Source organism: Fukomys damarensis, unplaced genomic scaffold (genome assembly GCF_012274545.1).
Source record: "Fukomys damarensis isolate Sample0158 unplaced genomic scaffold, DMR_v1.0_HiC HiC_scaffold_38, whole genome shotgun sequence".
Taxonomy (NCBI): domain Eukaryota; kingdom Metazoa; phylum Chordata; class Mammalia; order Rodentia; family Bathyergidae; genus Fukomys; species Fukomys damarensis.
The window spans coordinates 68,831,974-68,855,550 of NW_022900950.1; the positions used below are offsets into that span (position 1 = coordinate 68,831,974).

Below are 23,577 nucleotides of genomic sequence, written 5' to 3' on the forward strand. Positions count from 1 at the left end.
CATAGATATGATGAGCAAAATGAAAGTTATAATTCATGACTCTAGAAAAGAAACTGAGAGGAAAATGGATGAGCTCAGGATCACAATAGAAGTCATGAATGCCCAGCATAAGAAAGAATTGGAAACAATAAATGCCTAATATAAGAAAGAAATGGAATCCATAGGACAGATTCAAGCAGATATCCAGGAGATTAAAAACTCCATTGAGATTGTTCACAAAAGAATAAAATAGTCCGAAGATAGAATCTCAGATATAGAAGATAAAATTGCAGTCAGTGACCATGAAAAGAGAGGTCTCTTAAAAACCATAGGGGATCCAACAACTTTTAGAAAATACAAAGAATAACATAAGACTGATAGGAATTCAAGAAGTAGCAGGAGAAAATGCAAATGACTTAAAAAAACTGTTCACAGAATTAATGAGAGAAAGTTTCCCAAAAAGAGGGGAGGAATTCGACATACAAATAAGTGATGCATATAGGACTCCAACTAGCCATGATTAAAAAAAAATCTACACCTAGACATATAATAATCAAGATCCCAGGAACCCAACAGAAGAACAAAATATTACAAGCAGTAAGAGATAAGAAACAAATTACATGCAAAGGAAAGCCCATCAGAATCACAGCAGACTTTTCAATACAAACCTTTAGGTTAAGGAGAGCCTGGAATGAGACATTTAAAGTACTAAAAGAAAACAATCTCCAACCTAGACTGATGTACCCTGTAAAACTTTCTTTCAAAATGGATGGGGAAATAAGATACTTTCATGAAAAAGAACACCTGAGAAACTTCATGAATACCAAACCAGCAGTACAATGAATTCTAAACAATATCCTAGAAAAAGACAATGAAGGTAACAACACAATGAGGCCCAACCCCAACAGAGCAAATCAAATAGGCAAGGTAAGAAACTAAAAGGAGAAGGTGAAAAAAACATAACAATAATAAGTTAGTACATATCAGTTATAACCATCAATATCAATGGCCTCAATTCACCAATCAAGAGAAACAGACCAGCAGAATGGATTAAGAAGCAAAATCCAATAATATGTTGTATACAAGACACACCTAGTGCAAAAAAAAAGCCCATAGACTGAAAGTGAATAGGACAGAAAACTTCTTCATGTAACAGGAGCCCAGAAAAAAGCAGGGGTAGCAATCTTATTCACAGACAAAGAAAGTTTCAAACCTAAACCGATTGAAAGAGACAAAGAAGGTCACTACATCCTTGTGAAGTGAACAATTAAAGAGGAAGAGATAACAAATAATTTATTTTAATCTATTGAGTATGTTAGAAAGCACATATGCTTCTTTTCTCTTTTCTTTTTCCTTTTTCTTTCCCTGGTGCTGGGGATTAAACTCAGCACATTGGTCTGGCTAGGCAGGTGCAGCACAACTGAGCTAAATCTCAGGCTTTACATTTCATATTTTAAAATTTTATCAATGCATTAATCTTTGTCTTTATATGTTGGTCTACCAAATTAGTGAGTTATTTTGGTTCTCATTTTCTTTGCTTTTTTATTTGAGAATTTTGAAATCTGTATATATGAGTAGTATGAAAAGTATTAAGGCCCATCCATCATTTTCCTTTTTCATCTCTGCCTTCTACAAACTTCCTTTTTTGTCACTACAGCTTGTTTGTTTGGAAATTTGTTAAGACAAATTTTGTTATGTTATCAGTATATCTTTGTACCTATTTTTATTGATAATGAATATTAATTTTAAGTAAATTTTATCATAACTATACTTAAATAAATGGATATTAAATCATTAATATCATTTAATATCAGGTGCATATTATAAATTCTCCAACTCCCTTAAAGATGATATTTGTTTTTTCTCAAATCATACAAATCACAAACATTTCACACATCACTGCACTGTTTTGTTATACCTAAGTATATATTTCATTGTAGAAAATATGCATCATGTATATGTGTAATATATGCACATATGTGTGCACTATTAAATGAGAAACGTGGTCATGAATGTGGTAGGATTTTGCACATTTGGCATATTGATAGTTTCTCTGGCAACCTTATGATTTCTCTAAATTACTTGCTTGATTTAATTCATAGTCATTTGCTTGGGAAGAATATTATATATGTATTGGTGTTAAATTCTATCATTATGCTTATAAAAATATAATAAAAATAAGATGGGATATAATAAAATAGAAACAGAAAAATCTGATCTTAAAAATGTGAACTCTTTTAGCTGCTTCTGGATTTCAAGTATAAGTACATTTCTTTTCTGTGGAAGTTTTGTTAGAAAATGTAAGTGATACAATCAACAAGCATATGATATTTATCAAATTAATAAAACCAAGGAGTTTATAAATCATTACATTTTGAGGACAGTTTCTCAACTATAATATGTAACTTTGTTTTATTTGTAATTACATTATTTCAAAAATATTATATGAAAAGAAAATGAGAAAGAACATATAATGTTTGAAGATCATATCAAACTAATAATGTATTTGGATTATCAGTCTGTGTTGCATAAGATTTTGTTTATTTCATATCCTTTTTTGCTGTCATATATATGTATATTTGAAACTTTTATTTAGTATCTTCATTTTCTATTGTCATGTATGTTTGCAATCTTTAATAAAATAATAAAAAATAAATAATGTAAAAAAAAGAGTGAATGACATATCTACAGCTTCCAGATTCACAGAAGTGGCAGAAGAGAGACATCTGACCCTTTTGCATCTCATTCTGCAATCTCTCATCACCCACCATAGCGGACAGTCAGGTTGGTCAGCGAGCATGTTCACAGGACATCTGTCCAGCAGCCATTAAGATTTTGGAGGAAGAGAGGGTGGCCACTAGGGGGCGGCAGCAAGACCCCCCCCCCCCCTTTCTGAATTGGTACTGGAGAAAAGCAGTTACCTTCAGGCAGGAGCCAAAGGTAAAAGTCTGAAACGGGAGGACAAAGGAGAAGACGGGGGCATTTGAGGGGAAACCAAACCTCTCCTGGCTCGTAGGACTCAGCCGCCCACTTCAGGCCCCATGTGGGCCTCGTCCTGGGAGATGATCAGATGGAGGCAGTGAGATGGCCTTTCCGAGATGGCCTGGCTGAGGGAAGGCTCAGGATCGCTCTGCTCACCCCACTGGGCTCGGCAAGAGAGACACAAGTAACCTGGGACTCGGGCAAGCCAAAAGCAGGAGCACCGGGCACGAGGAATCGCCACGCGCTCATGCCTCTCTCACACTGACCCACATAAATGGAGCGCTGGTCAAGGAAAGCCTGCGGAGAGAAGAAACGAAGACGTGCACCATACGGCACCTCCAGATCCACTAAGGCAACTGATCCGCGGAGGCCTGCCCTGGCCAGACCCGGAGCACAGCTCCAAGCAGGGCGCAGGCCTAGAAGGAGCGCAGGCTCTCTCAGCTTCGGAAGGCATTGGCTAGGATGCCCCCAGTCAGCCCCCAGTCAGCCCCCAGTCAGGCTGTGCAGGCCCCCGGGAAACGCACTGCTTAATGCTGTCATGAATGTGTGAAGGTTTTTATTTGTATTTTATTTGGGTTGTTATAGTTCTTGTTTCCCTGCTTCTTTGTTTGATTTGGATAATATTGGTTGGGTCTTTTTTGTTTTCTTTCTTTTTTTCCTCCTGGGGTCCTTGCTTCTTTACTGGTATTGGGATGTCATTGGATTTTGCTTTATTCTTGGAGATTTTCTCTTTTGACCTTTTCTCTCCGTCAGTGCTTCTTCACTTCTATTTTTCCACCTGCTTCCCGATACTCTTTCTCCTCTCTTGTATAAGGGCATAAATGTGACAGGAGCTTGTATAAGTGTGTTAGAGACTAAGAATTAAGGAGTGCAGTAATTTAAACAGTACCATTTAAGGGTATTTTAGGACAACTCTTAACAAAATGGGACTTAGAGGAACCAACACAACTTTTAACAGGTTCCCAGGAACTCACAGCCTCCTTCGGTCTCCAAATACAGTTAGTTGTACCTTGGTTCACAAACTTAGTTTGTTCTACCATTTTGGAAAAGATGACCATATTTGTGTTTGTGTAGGAAAGACTGCTATGGTTGTGTTGACCAGCTCATTATTTGCAGAGTTTGCAAACAAAAAAATTTTGCCAAATGCTTCTGTTTGTGAATCAAATTGTTTACAAATGAGAGTGGACAAACCAGGCTCCACCTAGCATTTGCATAACTATTCTGCCTATATTCATACTCTCTAAAACCCTCTAAACGCTGGCTCTGTACCCAAGCTACAAAAATAATTCCAACAAAGTCCAACCTCCTAATTTTTATCTATTTACACTTCTCATATCTTGCTCTCTTCTCACTGATATAAGGCCCTCCTTTTCCTATTCTTCTTTCCTTTCTGCTACCTTCCACATCCCAGATGAACCACAAAGAGCAGTATAATAGAGTCTGTAAGGGTACTGCCAAAGTGTGAAATTATCAAAGCATTTTTTGTTTATGATTTATGTATGGTTGGATCTGTTGATGCTGTGGTAGCAAGTAGACAATCTCTTCTTACAACAAATGACAGGGTCCAGACCAATTAAATTGAATAGATTGAAGTGGTAATCAGTATCTATTGACAAATAAAACCAAGAGAGCACCACTGGTAAACAGAATCTAACTAAATACATCTTCATACCAACAACACGTGCTTTTCACTCTATATGATAGCAACCCTCAGCATAAAAGACAAAAAAGGAATATGAAAAAATGAGGCAACACAATGCCTCCAAAGACTCCCAACTCTTCAAAAGCAATGGAAATTGATGGTGAGGCAATTAAACACTGGAGAGTTGAAATGTAGTGAATGATTAACGAGAAAGGAAAGAAACTTAGCGAGATCAAAGATATCATAACCCCAAAGAGTGGAACTATCAAACAAACTGATCACTGTGGGTAATGGTTCAAAACAAAATGATAAGTTTACCAAAGAAATAGATTCCATGAATAGGTGCCAAACAGAAAAACCAAAGACAAAATATTCTATTGAATTCCTAAACAGCAGACAAGACCAATGTGAAGACAGTTTCAGAAATAGAGGACAAAAATAGAACCACATGATGATATATTCAGAGAAATCTTTAAAAATGATGAGAGGTCAAGAATTCACCCAAATCTACTAGATGACACTAAAGAGACTAACTTAAGGCTAATTAGAATTAAAGAGAAATTAGAGAATATCTGCTTATAGAAATCCTAGCAGAAAACTTCCAAGTATGGAGAAAGAATTCAACATTCCATGACATATTCCTGCATACTCTGTAGTTCACAAAAGTAGTCAAGGAAGAAATGAAACAATTCCTAGAATCAAATAAAAATGCCAGTACCACATACTAGAACCCATGGGACACAAGAAAGCACTCATAAGAGGGAGTTTATTGTGAATGCTCACTTTAGAAAAACAGAGAGTGCTCAAATAGACAGTGTAACAATTTACCTTAAGATATTAGAAACAGAACAGTCCAAACCCAAACCTAGTACAAGGATTCAGGAAATGATAAAGCACAGAGTGGAAACTAAGAATATTGAGACTAAAAAACTGTACAAAGAATCAATTAATTTAAGAGCTTGGTCAGCTCTTCAGTTTAATTGAAGAATACATAAAATAGGCAAACCATTAGCCAACTTACCAAAAGGAGGAAAGAAACCCATATCCATGCAATTTGAAATGAAGATGAAATCACAGCACATACCACTAAAGTGTATAAGATTATTAGTGAATGCAATACTATGAAAAATTGTACTCTAACAAATTCTAGACTCTTGAAGAGTGGCCAGATTCCTATATACACATGAATTACCAAAAACAAAACAAGAGGACATAATTCCAAGCAATCCAAGATCAAACAATGCAACTGAGTTATTAATAAAATAGTATCAACTAAGGAAAGCCCAGCAGCTAATGGATTCACTGATGAATTTTTGAGGATAGCACTGATAGTCCTCAAACTCTGTAAAGAAGTTGAAAGCTAGCATCTGGAGCTAGCATTGCCCTGATTTCAAAATCAGACAAGGACCCAGCTAAAAAAGGAAACTATAGGCCAATCACTTTCACACATTTGCAACTGGGCCATAATTCATATGTCTCACTGCCATTGGCCCTGATTTCACTTGTGTATCTTACTGTTAAGCAGCTATGATTTGAATTTGATCATCTGCTGTTATATAGCTAAACTGTGTAGGCTCTTTTGTTTATTTATGCTGCTAAAATAAAAAAAGAACATTGTTAGGTTAATGAATGTAATCTTGCAGCCAATGCACTCAATGAATACAGTGTGGATCTGAATGTGAATGTAAAAAATGAAGAGGAAGAATAGCAGCCAATAAGAGAAAGAAAGGTGATAAAATGTGATCACAGGGTACTGCAAAATGCAGAACTTCTAATGAGAAATATTAATTGCATTTATCCTTTTGCATCATATAAATTATTCATATCTGATAATATACACAAAATTGTAGTTGAAGAACAAATAGATATGCCATGCAATGTGGTTCTAGTGCAAAAACACATCAGCAATGCTGAGAGTCTGTTAAAATTATTAGTGAGATGAAAATTTTATAGGTATGTTATTAATTATGAGGATAGTACCATTGCCAGATGTTAGGTTGCAATGATCTGAAAATAATATGTATGCCAATGGACATATAGATAATACCATGCAATGTGATTGGGTTCTTGTTATTTTTAACTGTGTACATTTCCCAGAGCATACCACATACAGAACTGAGGGAGGATCTCTTGAAAAACTTCAGAACAATCATGGAACAAATTATTAGTATATTCCAGAATACAACAAAATCTGGAAAAAAAGTAGTAATAGATGTAAGTGTGATATTATGGCAAGGGTGTCTGTGTTTTCACCAATACATCAGAGGTAGATGGCACAACTATAGGGTAAAATCCTATAAATTATGCTTGCATAATGATTACACCTATGATTCGCATGTCTATGACAGCAAATGTGCAAGCCCTACTATGCATGGACATTCCAATGATGTTGTGTTAAAATTGATGAACAACTTATTATTCACATACCACACATGAGATGCAGATAGTTATTTGAGTATACTTCCAGCACAAGAACTTGTATAAAAAGAAATGTATTTTTGTAGCACAGTACAACCAAATTGAAATCTTTTATCAATATAAGAAAAGACAAAGCAAGATCACACAAAATCATAAACTTTGAAGATTGTTGTGGTGTAAAATTCATTAAATGGACTGATAAAAGAACTGTTTGCATATTAACAACTTGTAAAATCATACATGTACATTAATGGAAAGAAAACCTGGAAATATTATACCTGATCTTTTCTTTGATTACAGTAATTCCTACCAAAGCTTTGGTTTGGAAGACCAGATGTCATCATATTACAGTTCCTTAAGGAAACCATTAAAGTAGCATTAAAATTTTGTGATTCAGCTCTTGCAGCAGTTATAAATGCATATTGTATATACCAACAGTGGGGTACTCATAAGATTTCTATGTTAAAATGTAGAGAATTAATTATTGATAAACTATTAACCCATAGAGAAATCCCAAGGTGCAAACTACTCAGAAAAAAGTTCACTTTATAGAAGCTTATTTAGAATCAGCTAGAAACATATGCAAGCAATGTAGAGAATGTTATAAAAAAATATCTGAATAAATGGGTGCCGTTTTGACTACAACAAAGCCACATGTATTTTGATGTTTTACGCACTCTGCACAAATCATTCTGCCTTTATGTATAAAATGCTTTAAGGAAATTTTAAAATATAAATGCATTTATTTAATGAAATAAATGACTTTGCTGATTATTATAATAAGTCTTTAATTGGCATATATAGTATTAATAATATTTATATTTGGGTAGTAATTGTTAAAATTCAAGCAACTAACTAGATTTGGTCCATTTATAGAACTTTTTATTAATTTTTTGGTAAAAATACTGATGAAAGTGATTAGATCCATTTGTATCACCAGTAAAAGCAGCCTGATTGGATGGTCATGCACGTACCACTGGTGGTTCAAGCAGTCAGGAATGTGTTAATGAACATAGATACAAAAATCCTTCACAACATAGTGACAAATAGAATGTAGGTTTCATCCTAGTGATGAAAGGATGGTTCAATACATGTAAATCAATAAATGCAATACACCACATGAACAGAAACAAGGACACAGATCACATGATTATCTCATAATACGTTTAGAATAGCCTTCTAGAAAATTCAATATCCTTTCATGACAAAACCCTGAAGAAAATAGGTATAGAAAAACCTCATCTTAATATTGTAAAAGCCAGTTATGAAAAAACCAATGGCCAACATCATATAAAACGGAGAAACACTGCAATCTTTTCAACCCAAATCAGGAACAAGATAAGGATATCTACTATCACCAGGGCTGATCAATATAGCGCTTGAAATAATAGAACAACCAGGTAAGAGGAGGATATAAAAGGGATACATCTAGGAAAAAAAATTAAATTGTCATTAATTGAAGATGACATGATCCCTTACCAAAGAAGTTTCAAAAAATTCTACCAAAGCACTCCAAAAATTAGTATCAAAATTCAGTATCAGAATGCAATATCGACATATAAAGTTTAATGACATTCCTGTATATCAATAATCAATGCACCAAGAAAGAAATTAGGAAAACTATATCATTCACAATAGCATCAAGAAAAATTCTGAGGATCTGATCAAGAAAGTGAAAGATCTCTACCACAAAAACTATAGAACTTAGAAAAAGGACTGGTTTTATTTTGGCTTTAAAATAATGTGACCCATTTCGTTGTTTTGAGATATGAAGCAGGAGATTTGAGTTCATTCATTATTTTCCCAAAAGACTAATTATATTTTATTAAATGATTATTCTCCCACTTATCCCTTTTTGAATGCTTTCTATACTTTTTCCTGAATTCGTTAATTCTTTGGAGCAGAGCAACAACTTTCTGCTGGCATTAGCAATACAAAGCAAGCACACTGAAAAACATAAAAGAGTAGATTGAGGAGAAGAGCAGAGAAAATTTTACTCCACACAGAGTGGGGGATTCATTTTGCAAACACTTGACAGAGTATGTGAGTAGAGTATAAACGCATTGATAGAGTTCACAGTAAAAAAAAAAAGGAGCATGCAGGAGACACAGAGCTCTGGCCTTCAAAAGACAAAGCATAAAGTAGGCCACAAGGGCAAACAAACCTAAGGTCACCCATGAGCCTTATCCCTGGAAAAGGCATCTGTGGCTGAAGATCTGACTTCAGGGACTTTGCTCCTCCCAGAGTGACACACGTAGTAGCCTCTCGGAGAATGGTTGACAAAAAACAGTGGAATTCTACCCATGCTCTTCGCTCCAATTTGCTGCTCCACAAGCAGTTCTCCCAGTAAGATCTGCTTCTTTGCGGGGTGAGGTGGAATCTCAGTGTGAATAATCTGCAACAATGCATAAGATCCTAATAAGATTACTGACATTTAGAAATGAGAAGACACACGTAGTAGCCTCTCGGAGAATGGTTGACAAAAAACAGTGGAATTCTACCCATGCTCTTCGCTCCAATTTGCTGCTCCACAAGCAGTTCTCCCAGTAAGATCTGCTTCTTTGCGGGGTGAGGTGGAATCTCAGTGTGAATAATCTGCAACAATGCATAAGATCCTAATAAGATTACTGACATTTAGAAATGAGAAAAAAGGAGCTAAAGGTGTAGGGAAGGTGGGATGGGTAGAGGAAGAGTAAAAAGGGAAAAGAAAAAAATGTGAGAGAATGAAAAGATGAAAATAAAGTGTTTGTAAATGGGGAGGGGAGGAGGGGGTGAAGGGAGGGCAGGGGTAAGGGGAAAAATGAGAATCAAGACTTGTCATGTAGAGGTACAAGATCCCAACAATGAATGTGACTGTACTGTATCCCTAAAATGTACCAATAAACTCAATTAAAGCTGAAAAAAAAAAAAAAAAGATCTGCTTCTTGTTCTGCTTGCCTGTAGGAGAAGAAAGTATTAGCCTGAGGATGTATGGCAATGCATCAATCTTATAAAAGTGCAGACTGCATTCTCTTGAGAGCCTGCTCATGTTGGTATTGCTGAGATTGGGGTCTACACATGAGTAAGGAACACAATGACTAACCCGGTTTTTCTCTAAGCAGAGCTAACATTCTGCAAGATTCTTACATTTGACCTCCATCTCAAGTGAACTGAACAATTTAAATATCTATAAACCCATTTTGTTTATGCCACAGATGAGGGTTTATTTTAAATGAGGAAAGGACAGGCTATCTAGGACCTTCATTTAATAGTCCCTAATTATTATTAGTAAATGGAGACTGAAGACACCAGTATTAATTATTTACTCCCAAGAAAGTGTACTTGTTACAAATGTTAACCCCTCTTAGAAATTTCAAGAAAATCCTATATGGTCATGGCCACTGACAGTGTATCCAAAAGGGTCTTCACATTCAAGCAAAAATTTTGGTCTATCCAGAGGGGAAAAATATCTCTGGACTATCCAGAGTGAGTGTGCAGAAAAATGCTATTGAATTTGTTTATCAAATCCTGAAAAAGAAACAAATAGATTTAATTTCTCAGTGAATCTCCAACCTCATGTAGGAAGAGGAGAGACAGAAAGAGAATTTAACTGCAAATTTATTCTCTCTCGCTTATGTTTTTCTCTTGAGACAATGTACACCTGCTGCCTCAGTTCATGAACTTAATTCTTTCCATGACTCTGGTCTCAAACAGAATTGGATGAATACCAAATTAAATTCAATGGTTAGGTTCAATGTTGACCTTATGGGGAAATTTGTTTCTGTTCTCGTCCACTTTGGTTTGTGACCCAGAATCCTACAGAGAACTGAGTTCAAAAAGCATTTTTCCACTTGTACTTAAGTAGATACTTTTTCTGTGATCCAATAAAATTGAAGTGTTTTTTTTGGTTTTTTTTTTAGAAAAAGAAATACGGCTTCGCATTTCTGTTTTAAAACTTTGAGGTAAAGGAGGGTTAGTACTCTACAATGAGCTGGCAGTTCCAGAAGATGCTAAAGAGCCTATAGAATCCAATAAGCTACTGCACTTTCTTTCTCTTCTCATTTTCTCCAATCCATTTAGTGCCTTCCTCAATGAGTTTAACAGGGTCAGACTGACCCCATCTTCTGTGTATCTTTGTAGCTAACTTTATGACTTACTTTCATGCCCAGTGTTGCTCATAATACCTGCACCTATATAGGTTCAAGCCACATGCCTGAAGCAATCTGTTATTTGTGATTATCTAAAGGTGGAACCTGGTATTAAAATATCAAGTATGTTGCAGCCAGTTCATGAGATCCTTTTCCCCTGTTCAAATAAAAGTACTAAAATTGCACTAATAATCAAGTGGGGAAATTATGCTTTGCCATAAAATATACCAGGGATTGAAAGTAATTTTCTTCTTGTCCATAGGACCCACACACAAAAACTATTTCACACTTAATTTTTCACTAGTGAAAGAACACACAAAATCTTACGACAATAGTTGGGGGCCGGGATTTAGCTCTGTGGTGCCACCGCCTGCCTTACAAGACAAAGATCTGAGTTCAATCCCTGGTGCCCAACAAAACAAAACAAAACAATAGAAGCACCCTGCTCCAACCTTGAGTTTTGCTGTCAGTGACAACTGCTATCATGAAATTTAACATATTCATCATTCTCCTCAGATTTCTAGGTACCAAGCTTGGACTCTGATGGGTTAATTGTTTTCGACTCTTGAAACTGTCCATTGATTCTTTCCTGGCTGTGGAGAATTTTGCCCTATAATTTTCCCCTAACCTTTCCATGCTCTTTGGTTCATATCAATGTATCAGTTTTACACATTTGATTAAATTAGCACCTAGGGTTTTATTATTGTGACGAGGTAAACACTGTTCACTGACGAACCAAGAGTACCATCTACTCTACTAACAGACATATTTTTGCTATTGCCTGTTTTAACATGAATAATCTCAAGTAACTTGGGTATCAGGGATGATGTCAGTATGATGAGTCACATTGTTCCACATGCGGTTTGGCACAGTATTTTAATGTTTTGAGGTCATGAGGGATAGGTGATCATAAAATTAAAAGACAGCCTTAGATACCTAAAAAAAAACTGTTAAAAATCCCATCAAATACTTTTTGTTGGAGGAAGAAGTTGCTGAATTAGTGGCTGTAAACTCTCCACCATGTGAAACCCTTTGGAAAACTAAACATAAATGACACATCCTTTGGTATTTAAAGCATTTGTTGATGGGGAACACTGTGTCTTAATCATATAATTTGATGACACTGATCACTCACAAAATGAGAACAAGACAGATAATCTAAAAATTAGATTGACATCACCCAAAATTCACTGTAGTATCAGAGTAATGTCATGAATTAAAACATGAGTAAGGCCAAGGGCTCCAAGAGTGATGGAATCTATGGGTGTTTTCATCTTCATATAGCATCAAGGGAAAGAGAAAAAGCTGCCATAGACACCATAGGGAGAAAAAGGTAAACTTCCCAAGTTTTTTTGTTTTGTTGTTATTGTTGAGATAGGGTCTATGTAGCTGAGACTGACTTGGAGCTCACTATGTAGCCCAGGCTGGTCTCGAACTCACGGCAATCCTCCTACTTCAGCCTCCTGAGTGCTGGGATTACAGTATGCACCACCATGCCTGGCTTCTGAAGTATTTTGAAAGGGTGAGTAGGCTTGTAAAAGAATTCAGTAATCCTGAGGCTCCCCAAAACAGGGAGACTCTACGTATCTGCCAGCACTTTAAGGCAGGGCCTGCATAGTCACATCCCAGGAGAACAAATAGCAAGACATGGGGACCAGGAGAACTTCCTAAGGTGTAAATGCGACAAGCCTGCTGTTTCTGAGGATATAGCAAGAGAACCGAGGGAAACCCACCCATGCTCCAGCCCATGTGCTGGTTCTGAGACAGCAGCAGCCTTACACTTGGGAAGGGACAGAAGAGCTGAGAAATGTGCTTCTGTGGTCTCCCACATACTCTGTTGAAGTCTGAAGGAGGAAGAGGAATGGAGATGCATGTCACAGAGACTCCAAGCCCTGCACTGAGTAATAAGAGAGGGTAGCCTTTCCCTGGAGGAAAAGTGAAAGAATGGCAGAGGAACTGAGGCACAAGAACAAAACTAAGGGAGACCCTACAGGTCCCCAGACTTTCCAAGGGAGACTAGCCAGGAGCTTTCAGTCCTCTGAAGAGTAGGGAAATAGACCTGTTCATTCATGATAAAATGGCTTTAAATAAGAGTATCAATGCAGTTCAATAGAGAAATTAAAATCTTTTCAACAAATAGTGCTTAAAGGATTAGATATGCTTATTTATAAAAAATTCTCACATCATAAATGACAAGCAATTTGAGATTAGGCAATAAGATTATAGACTTAGACTTAAAGCTAAAGCTGCAAAACTTCTACTAGATAACATAGAAGAATTTTCAATATACCAGTCCAGCTGAGGTTTCTGAGCCTACTCAGAGTAGCTTTTGCAATACAGGAAAAAAATTGGCAAAATGAACTTCAGCTAAACTAAAATTTGTGCTCATGAAGCTTTAGGCTGTAGGAAATTTTTCTTCTGTCATGTCATGTCTTTTCTTTTCTTTCATTGTTTCTTTCTCCAATACTTGGGATTGAACCCAGGGTATCTGCACTAAGATAAAGCTCCAGACCTTATCCCCAACACATCTTTAAATTTTGAGAAAAGTTCTTGCTGAGTTGCTCAATTGCCCCGGCTGGGCTAGAATTTGTGATCTTTCTACTTCTGCTCGGCAGAGTGTTGGGATTAAAGGCATGTGCTAGAGAAAATATTCTTAAACAACTGACAAGTGAGTTTTCCACCAGAACAGATAAATAAGATATACAATTCAGTAAGTAAAAATCCAATATGTAAAAGACTTAATAGTTACTTCATCAGAAAAGACACACATGCCAGTAAGCATGTGAAACGGTGCTGGGTGTTATTACTCATCAGAGGAATGTAAATTAAGGCCACAAGGGGAATCTACAACATACCAACTAGCATGATGACAATGACAAAGATTTGTAGCATCAAATGTTGGGTAATGTTATGGCTTGTGTCTAGATGTCCCCCGAAGTTGCATGTGGTCAAAAGAGGGCCTTTGCAGAGGCGGCTGGATCTCAAGTGTGTGATGCTGGGTTCGATTCAAGGTGCAATGCCAAAATTAAGGGTCACCAACCTTGAGTGTGAGTGCTACCTGCCTGAAGGGAGGAAAGCCTGGATAGACTAGAAGGGACAGAAAGAAGACTGCTCTTGTCCCTTGTCATTTGCTACTTCACTTTTTACTACTTTGCTGCCTCTACCTGCTAAGAACTATTTCTCCTCTTCAATGTCCCTCTTCCGTGCTACCTTGTCTTGCTTGTATGTTTTCTTCAGGTGTGTTTTTAACTGGAACAAGGAACATTCCTGTGGTGATGAAAATAGTCTGTGCCCACTATTGGTCAGACTTATCTGACAAAATGCCTGAGATAAAAACTGAAAAGGAGTGAAGATTTACTCAGGTACATTTTCAGAGGTTTCAGTGCATGGTCCCTTGGCTCTGTTGTTTCTGCCAGTGTGGTGAGGTAGAATGTCATGGCAGGGAGCTTGAGCTGGAAAAACAGCTCACCTCATGGTGACTAGTAAACAGAGAGAGATAAAGGGGCCGGGGACACCCCTCAAGGGCTGATCCCTAGTCATCTCCATCCTCTTAGTAGGCCACCTCCAAAAGGTTTTAACACCTTCACTACCCCATTAAACTATCACCCCATCCGTGATGTTAGAGTCCTCATGATCCAGTCACCACCCAAAGCCCTCTTCTCTGAACACTGCTACACTGGAGACTAAACCTTCAATACTTGAGATTTTGGGGGCCATTTTAGATCTGAACCATGCTGTCTATGGGTGTATAATTAATACTAATGTATGCATTCACTAATATATTTCTTGGGTACCATATAGTTACATTTATGTATTCACTATGCATAAATTGTATTCCATAAACATTTTTAAGTTTTTTTATTTTATTTTTCATCAAATAGTCATGATAAAAAGTCAATATGTTTCTTGCTCTATGGTTTTAAATTAGGGAAGCCAGATTTCGGTTATCTTTGAAAGAAGTTTTAAAGAATGTCTTCTTTCTGTCAAAGCATTGGGGATTTTAATAATTCATGTTTGCAGATATGAACCCAACTTTAAATTGAGCTAACTACACTTGGTGAAGTTCATTCACTTGCAGGGGTGAGGCAGCTATTCAGTGTGGAAGTGCCTGCATATTTCAGGACAGATTAATGGATTTATTATTAGCTTGGAGCATGCTTTTATAGTTCTTTGTTAAACTGGTTAAATCAGGGGAGTTAGTCCTTGTCTTAAAGCTAATGATGTCTCAAACAATGAAAATACTCTAAGATACTTAGTCAACATATGTTTACTAAGAACTCATAGAGCATCTAGCCCTACCTAGAGGTGTTTTGCAAACACCAACAGAGTATTAATCCTAATTCGCTAACGAACACATCAGTCTCATTAACCTCAGTCGATGCTGCCCTTGAAAATTCTTAGAACTAGGTCCTCACTTCAGTGAAAAGCTTTTTGCTTAAAACCTTAAGAGCTCATTTTTAAAAAGCACATGAAAAAATACTTCTTAAAAGTTTGGGAAAATTGGCTTATTTGTATTATTCCTTCTGCCGGGTTCCAAATTATACTTCCGAATAGTTCCAAATTATACTTGATTATGTTTTTTAATCTACCCTCAAAAGATGGTTATTTACTTACATTGGGAATATTTACAAACTACATTTACAGGCTGTTGTGATTTATTTTTTTAAAGAATTGAATTTTGTCACCCTAAAGGCAATTTAGGGTGTACTGAATGTGAGAACAAAAATGTTATTACGTCTGGGGAACGAGGCAACCCAAGACACACATATTTTATTTGGCCAGAGTAAAGGCTGCAAAATAGTGGTGAAAGGTCTGGTTTTCCACATAAAAAGAAACAGAAAGGTGGTTATAGCAAGTTGGTTGTTAAAGCTACATTGGTTGACGAGAACAGCATAGAGTGTTAATTGGCTATTGGAGAGAATTGTGATGCTGGGGAAAAGGCTTTTCCTGGGGTCATTTGTTGTCCTTATGATATCAGGGACTTCGCAGAAACCTGCAGTGGTAGGTCAGAAGGAGGTACTTTTGGTCTTGCTGGTACTTGAAGTCTCTTGCCTCATATTTCCCACTAGCTAAACAATTTTGCATTCTTATTCCTGTGGAATTTTAAATGTTTTTTTCACTTTAATTTAATTGAAAGCTATGAAAAAAGTACTTCCACGGTAATTGGTCATAAGATGGGTGTTAGGAAGATAATATGAAAAATACACAGCTTCTAATTACTCCTACCTAACTCTTAAGAAACCCAGAAGCACCCAGTGATAACACCAATTTATAAATTCATACTAGAATTGTATAAAAAGGTACAATGTGGCCAATGAAAGAATTAATACTTTCATCTGGGATAGGTTTCACAGAGGCAGTGACAAAGAAAGAATATGAGTTTAATAGGCAAAAATAGGAAGAAAAACACGTCTCCAGTCAGAAGGACAGCGAGTGTGGTAGTATGGAGGCAAAGAGCCAAGGAAATGTGCCATATTTAGAGACTCGCAAATTTTCCAATAGGTCTGAAGCAGTGACACAGAAAGGTGTTTAGGGTGTCAGATGATGAAAACACTCTTGTAGGGCCCATTAGGAGTTTGGGTTTTATCCCACATGAGAATAGGAATATCTACATTTTAGCGACTCCCTCTGCTGCAGGTAACTAAGCCTTAATGTTCCCCTATGTTAAGTAAACTTTAGACAAATTTCTTCTGGCTGCAGTTTGGATCTGGGAAGCCCTGGGAGAGATCCATATATTAAATAAAAGCCTAGTCTCCAGTTTGGCAGTACTGAGAGATGGTGGAAACTTGAAGAGGTAGGTTATTGGAGGTCAGCCCTTGAGGGGATAGCAAAAGTTTAGTCCCTCCTCTTCCTCTTTGTTTCACACTTCCTGCCTTTGAGACCAGCAACTTTGTCCTACCATAAGCTCCCCATTAGGATGTGCTGGCTCACCACAGTCCCCAAAACAAATGGACTAATCAACTGTGGATTGTAGCTCCCATAACTGTGAGCCAATATAGAACTTTGCTCTTTTCATTTTGATTACCTAAGCATTTGCTGAAGTGAAGAAAGCTAACATAACTCCTGACTCTAGGCTTTGGGTCTTTTCCTAGAGTATATACTTTAAAAATTAGCAATTGCAAGTTCTCTCAGTATCCCTGTAGGATGCACATAAATCTTCTTAAAAGCCTTGTGCCAGTCTTACGATCCTGGGATTGTCTTTTTCAAGGACCTGGGAGCTATCACTTTGTCTTATCATGGAGAAAGAGCTCCCATCTCTCAGTTTCCATGGAAAGGTAGGCACTTAACATCAGTGGTTCCTTGTTCCACATTGTAAAACTATCACCTGTCATGAAAATAGGAAAACGTTTACTTTTCCTCTGAGTAAGGTCTATCAGCAAACAGGTGATAGAAAACTCCCCCAGCCAAGCTCTTAAAAACTCTCCAACTTTTTGTTTAAGCAGAGTTCATTCTTTTTTTTCTTTATTGCAGCAGTTTTGGATAAATAAATAGACTTATATAGCCTTGAATAATAGTCTTAAATAAAGATAAAACTGATCAACTTTGTATAGGGAAGTATCTTACTTTGACAACAGTTTGGACAATCATTTTATAGGTTTTGAATAAGAGGGAGGAGACGATGTGGATGATTAGTTATGAATCTATTACCATAATGTATACAGAACGATTGATACTAAATTAAGAAAGCAGTACAAAGACAAAAGTATTTGGAGCGTAAAATGTCTGTAGGTCTTGGTGCCCAGTGATCTTTAACGATAAGAATAAAAGCTGATTCTAAGATGCTGAGCAGGAATCAAAACTTTTGACTGGATGTATATTAAAATTCATTGATGAAAAAAATACAAGATTTGTGTATCAAAATGGAGGTAAAGCACTTTTCTTTTCACTGTAACTTTCTAGGTTAGTGTTTGAGTTCTCTGCAAAATATCTACTTCATACCAAGTTCCCCTGCATGTGTTGAGGGCACAGTCCACAGAGAAAAACAAATATTAAGGGTAGATCATGATGCCAGATCTCACGTTTAGAAACAATGGAAGTTCTCTCGCATAATTGCCCCTTTTATGCCACCATAATTTTTTGAGAACATGTTGCTAGTTACTCAGAATTTGGGCACCTGTATTGATCAAGGAAATTATAACAGTTGTGTTATTGGATGAGATTTCATGCTGGAGCCAGAGTCCGTCTGAGAGATATTGGCGAGTAATAGCACTGAACAGATTTTCTGCATATTTCAACCAGAACATAAAACTCTGTGTCTCCAGGGCCATTCTCTTCATTTCATCACCAGACGGTGTCACAGCCGATTGCTGTGCCCCTGTACCAGCGTATAAAATCTAAAGCAGCTAGCCAAGGGTGCATTCAATATAGAATGGCTGAGTCATTCTGTCTTAGAAGAAAACATATGGGAATCTTTGCTTCCTAATAAAGAAAACAGTGGGGGTGGAGGCAACCACCGTGGGATTAATGTGCATCACAAAAGCCTCCAGATTCAGCAAACAGCTTGAAATGTGCAACAGTTTTAGGCTGTTAACTTTCAACTATAATGGTATTTCGGAGAAGATGCATTTCACAAAATTTCTGATAAACATAATTTCTCCTTGGCCCAAAACACCCAGACGGGGTCCTTAGGCTAATATTAATCTTCCTTTGTTCACACTTACTTGTCCATGTTTGCCCCAAGCTTTACTAACCTGAACAGTACTTTTGTTTACTCTCAAACTTTGTCAAACCCTGACCGCCTCCTCCCTCCACAGAAAATCAGCGGGAGAGTGCTTGGTCCATCTTTCCATCTGAATTTGTCAAATGCCAGCCTGACATGGGTGAGGGCGTTTTGGCTCTGTCCCTGAAGCGGGATGCATTTGAAATGAGGGCCAGCGGGCAAGAACAGAGAGAAAATGCCTAGAGAGTGGGAAGCCGTTCAGAGGTTCTGTGTTTGTCATAGGGACAACTGCACTGGTGTCTCTGTATTCCATGGGAGAGGATTTGAGCAGCTGCACGATGACCTACCCTGCTCCCACTTGGACAAAGAAAATGTGGAGAGAAAAGTGTTTTCCCCTTGCAGATACAGACTTATGAAACTTGGCCTCTGAGAAATGACGCCAACTCGGTATCAGACTATTGGGTCAGACTACTGCGGCCTTGTTTACCTGGCTTCCTCTCGCCTTCCCTTTCTTTCCTTTCCCTCCTGTCCTCCTTTTCTCTCTCCCCACCATCCTCCCTTCTTTCAGTAGTTCCAGTTCTTTTTTTGTTATTCTTTTGTGAGTGATTAGAGACCACTTGACGATGCTTAGCAAATCACAGAGGCCTTTAAAACATCTCCAATCTAATGATCTAAGAATTTTGTTTCTCACTGAAGTCAAGATAAAGCTTAAAGCTTTAAAGCTTCTGGTAGCAATTCCCACTTCTGAAGGTCTAGACATAAAAGAATCACATTGATAGTGTTATTTATTATGCTGTAGTTTTAAGGTACCAAGAAGTGGGTTATTTTCATGGCAGTAGTCATATAACCACTGCCCTCTAATGAAACAGAAAATTCTTATTTCTTCCTTCACTGTTGAGTACAATAATTCAAAATTATGATAGAACCCCAAACAAACTGGCCTCAGGAACATATTTAGACAGATAGGATGTACAATTCTAATTGGGTATGTAGACAATATTTGCTAAAACTAAAATGATTATTAAATACCATTTTAATTATCAAGTACTTGGAAGTCAACTAAAAGTATTTTTATCTTCCATAAAGGCCTACAGCTGTGTCACGCAAACCACCTCTGTTTTCCACATCATCCACACTAGTTTTTGATGCCAACAACAGCTAGGTTCAGCTCCATTTACAGAAATATGGATGGCAGCGCAGGAGGTACAAACCACAAACAACAGAAGGGAAGAACAAATCCCTGAAGATAATGGACTTTTATAGCCTAAATTTGATATATGTTTCTGATCTAATAAGTAGGCTACTTTTATGCTTGTGAGGTTTACTCTGCAGTTACCAAAGTCAGTTTCTCTCTCTCTACTTCAGGCAGGTATATGGCCAGGGACCCTTTTCTAAGTATGACATAAAAATGGTCTTGTGAATCATCTTAAGGGGGAAAATTAATATTTTGCAGACTCCTTGGGCAGGTTGAGTTATCGAGAGAGCAAACTGATTGGCTCAATAACTATTGGATTTCAGCAGAGTGCCAGGCCGCCTGTTTAGTTGTCAGACATGCCCGCTTGGAATACACATCAAAGTGGCTTATGATTTAATATTACAATAAAATAATTTAAGGGTTTATAAAGTTTATTTTATAAATTAATTTAAAAAAATCAACTCTGAATATTAACACATGAATCTCAGTTGTTATGAGAAGCTTAAAAATTACCAAGGCATATTTTCTCAGACATTTTGGTTCTTAAAAAGTACAGAGAATTCCAAAGAACTATGAATCTTAAGAGGAGTAATAGAACTATTAATTTCACCTCCCTTTGGTTTAATGTAAAGTCATCCTATTTCTCTAGGAAGGAGGAGGAAGTACAAAGAGACAATATCCCAACCTGTACTTCCAATATACTATTGATATACTTAAGATCCTACAAGACAGTGATTGTTTCATTTTACTAATAATATGACATGACAAAAGGGCATTTAACTTTCAAATGCAGACAGCTCAATCACTGCCAAAAGCCTCACGGGGATAGTACCTTAGTACTAGTACCAAAATGTTGTCAGTGTACCTTTTACAATGATTACCACACGTAGGGAATCCAATGTCTTCTTTTGTAAAATCATATTTTATTAAACTGTGTATTTTAAGGCCATGCTTTCATATTCGAGAGTTCATAATTCCAAATTCAATAAGTGAGATAAAAAAAATAAAACTTGGAAAGTTTCAAAATACTAGCTAGCACTGTTGCTAAGGGAACAATGGAATGTGTTAAGTAACCATGGTATACAAATCTCAGCAGCAACTCGAAGCAAAAGACAGGAAACAAAAGACCTCAGAAATGAACAAAAAGGTGGATTGTTTTTAGGAAGGATTAAAGAAGAAATTGTGTTATTATAGATAGGATTGTCTTGCTGTCACTGTGGATCAAGAAAGAGCAAGTTCAGATGGAAATGTGTGTAGAGTCGGAGGCCAGTTCTTTTCCATCCTATCTGAAAGGACTGAGATACAGAAGTTCCCAAATGTCCTCTTGTCTCCTTTCACTTTTTATTTTCTTGTTTATTTGCTGCCTCCACACACTCCTCCTCACATTTTGCTTAACCAACAAACCACAGGCCTTACAGGAACTGCTTGGAAATTACTGTGATGACAGGAGTAAGGACAGAATTGCACTAATGACGCTGCACAAAAGGCACAAAACCCAGAAAACATCTGATTGCACGTTTCACAGCAGTTAGAGGTGAAAACTGCCACCTTGTCAAAACACTTCTCACCTCAGAAAGCTTCAACCTGCTTTCAGCCTGGAAATCTCTGGTGCTGACTGATGCTCGTCCTCTGAATCAGGCCTTTGTCCTTCTATATGAGTCAGTCTCATGTCACTACCACAAAATACCCGGGGCATTTAAAAGAGAAGAAATTTTGATTGGCTTCTCCTGAGAACAGCAGGTAGACATGGTGGATGCATGTGTCAGAGCAATTCAATCAATCACGAGCAGAGGAACACTGAGACGAGAGGGCCCATAGCCCCTTCACGGGCACACTTTCAGGGACTGAACAGTTCCCGCTAGAGCTCACCTCTTGCAGGCCCACAGCATCTCCCAGGAGTGCCACCCCAGGGACCAACTTCAAACACTGTCCATACTTAAGCCTCAACGAGTTCCTACAAGTCACCCACACTATTTTAGCGGACAATTATCTGTAGAGCAAACTATATGTACCGCTGATAAATGTCACTCAGTGAAAACATACAGATACTCAAAAGAATTTGATTCTCAAACTTCCCTGAAGTGTCAAAAAAGTATAAAGTGCTTATGCTTTAAAAAAGGTTTTGGGGCCAGGGATGTCGCTCAATGGCACCATGGCCTGCTTGGCGAGCTCAAGGTCCTGGATTCAATCCCTGGTACTGGAAAAAAATAAATAAATGAAAAAAGGTTTTGATTACAAATGAAAAGATTTAGGGAGTGTGTTTTTCTCAAGTCAAATAAATTAGCTCCCTAGTTATAAATAAGTATACCCTAACAATCTTGTTTGGCCTTGTTTAAAAATATTCAGTGTAAAGTTTTACCTTTATAAAGGGAAGTGTGACTGAGTGGAAAAAACAGTGTTTTTACTCAGATAAACATACACAGGAGAAGCTAAACCAACAGAGGCAGAACTGTACAACACTCAGTAGCTACACTGCACAGAGGCAGCAAGCCTAGCAAAATAGGAGACGGTGAGCAAACCACAAACATGATCTTGTGGCTACAAAAATCTTCTGAATTTTCTCATTTTAAAACAATTTAAAAATTTTTAAATGGCATATGATTATCTAGAATCATAACATTATAACATTGGTGCAATTATATACTTGCAGCTCTTGTTTTCCAGAGCTGTGCTTTCAAGTTTGTGAAGGACTTGGACAAATCTGGGATAAATACTGTGTTAGAAATAAATCCTCTACTTGAAAGAAAATGGATCTATATATTTAAGGCACTTAGATCTATTCTAATTGGTATAATTGCCATTATCTAGACAACTCAAAAAGAAAATTACATGATGCTTTGAATAAATATATGTATATATATTTTATTTATAAGTAACTGTGATAATAAACTTTATTTGTGCATTCTGTTGATACTCAGCCAGCATTGATTAAGCCATTCCAAATGGCTACTTACAATTAAGGGTTCTAATTCAGCTGTATTCTAAGAGGCCCTTGGAGAGTCCATAGGAAAGGAAAGAACATTCTAATGAAATATACTTTACCGTGGTATGGATTTTTTTTTCAGTTTGTAGACTTCTCCCTCATTTATTTTAAAAAATTAAAGTTTTAACCTAATTTAGGCAAGCGAGCGAGCTGCAGTGACTGACAGAGATACATTTGTAATTCACCAAAGGTTTTGGAAAACGGAGATACTTATTCAGTAACAAACACATCAGTGTGTCACGATGGAGGAGAGTTATCGTTCCGCTGTCGCAGTGACATTTTTTATCTTGGCTGACTCGATGGCCATGTGTCCAACTGTACAAGGGAGGGAGATGCACTGAAGACCACCGTGTGGCAGGTACTGCTGTAAGGGCTCTTTATCCTTAATCCTTAGACGGCATTGTGAAGCAAACATCATTTTTGGAGACAAGATGCTCAGAAAGGACAAGTAACTCATCAGGGGAAACAAAAGCTAAAGATACAAAGGCCAGCATTGTAAACAAAGCCCTTTTTACTATAGGTCCTTTTTGTCTACAAAAATATTAAATATTTTGATATGTGAATTCCAGATTTCTTTTAATTTATTTATCA

At 37.2% G+C, this 23,577-nt stretch overlaps 1 pseudogene; it reads right to left on the reverse strand.

The window, feature by feature from the left end:
• Positions 1-3,045: 3,045 nt before the first annotated feature.
• Positions 3,046-23,577, reverse strand: part of LOC117284607 — an 85,827-nt pseudogene continuing 65,295 nt past the window's right edge.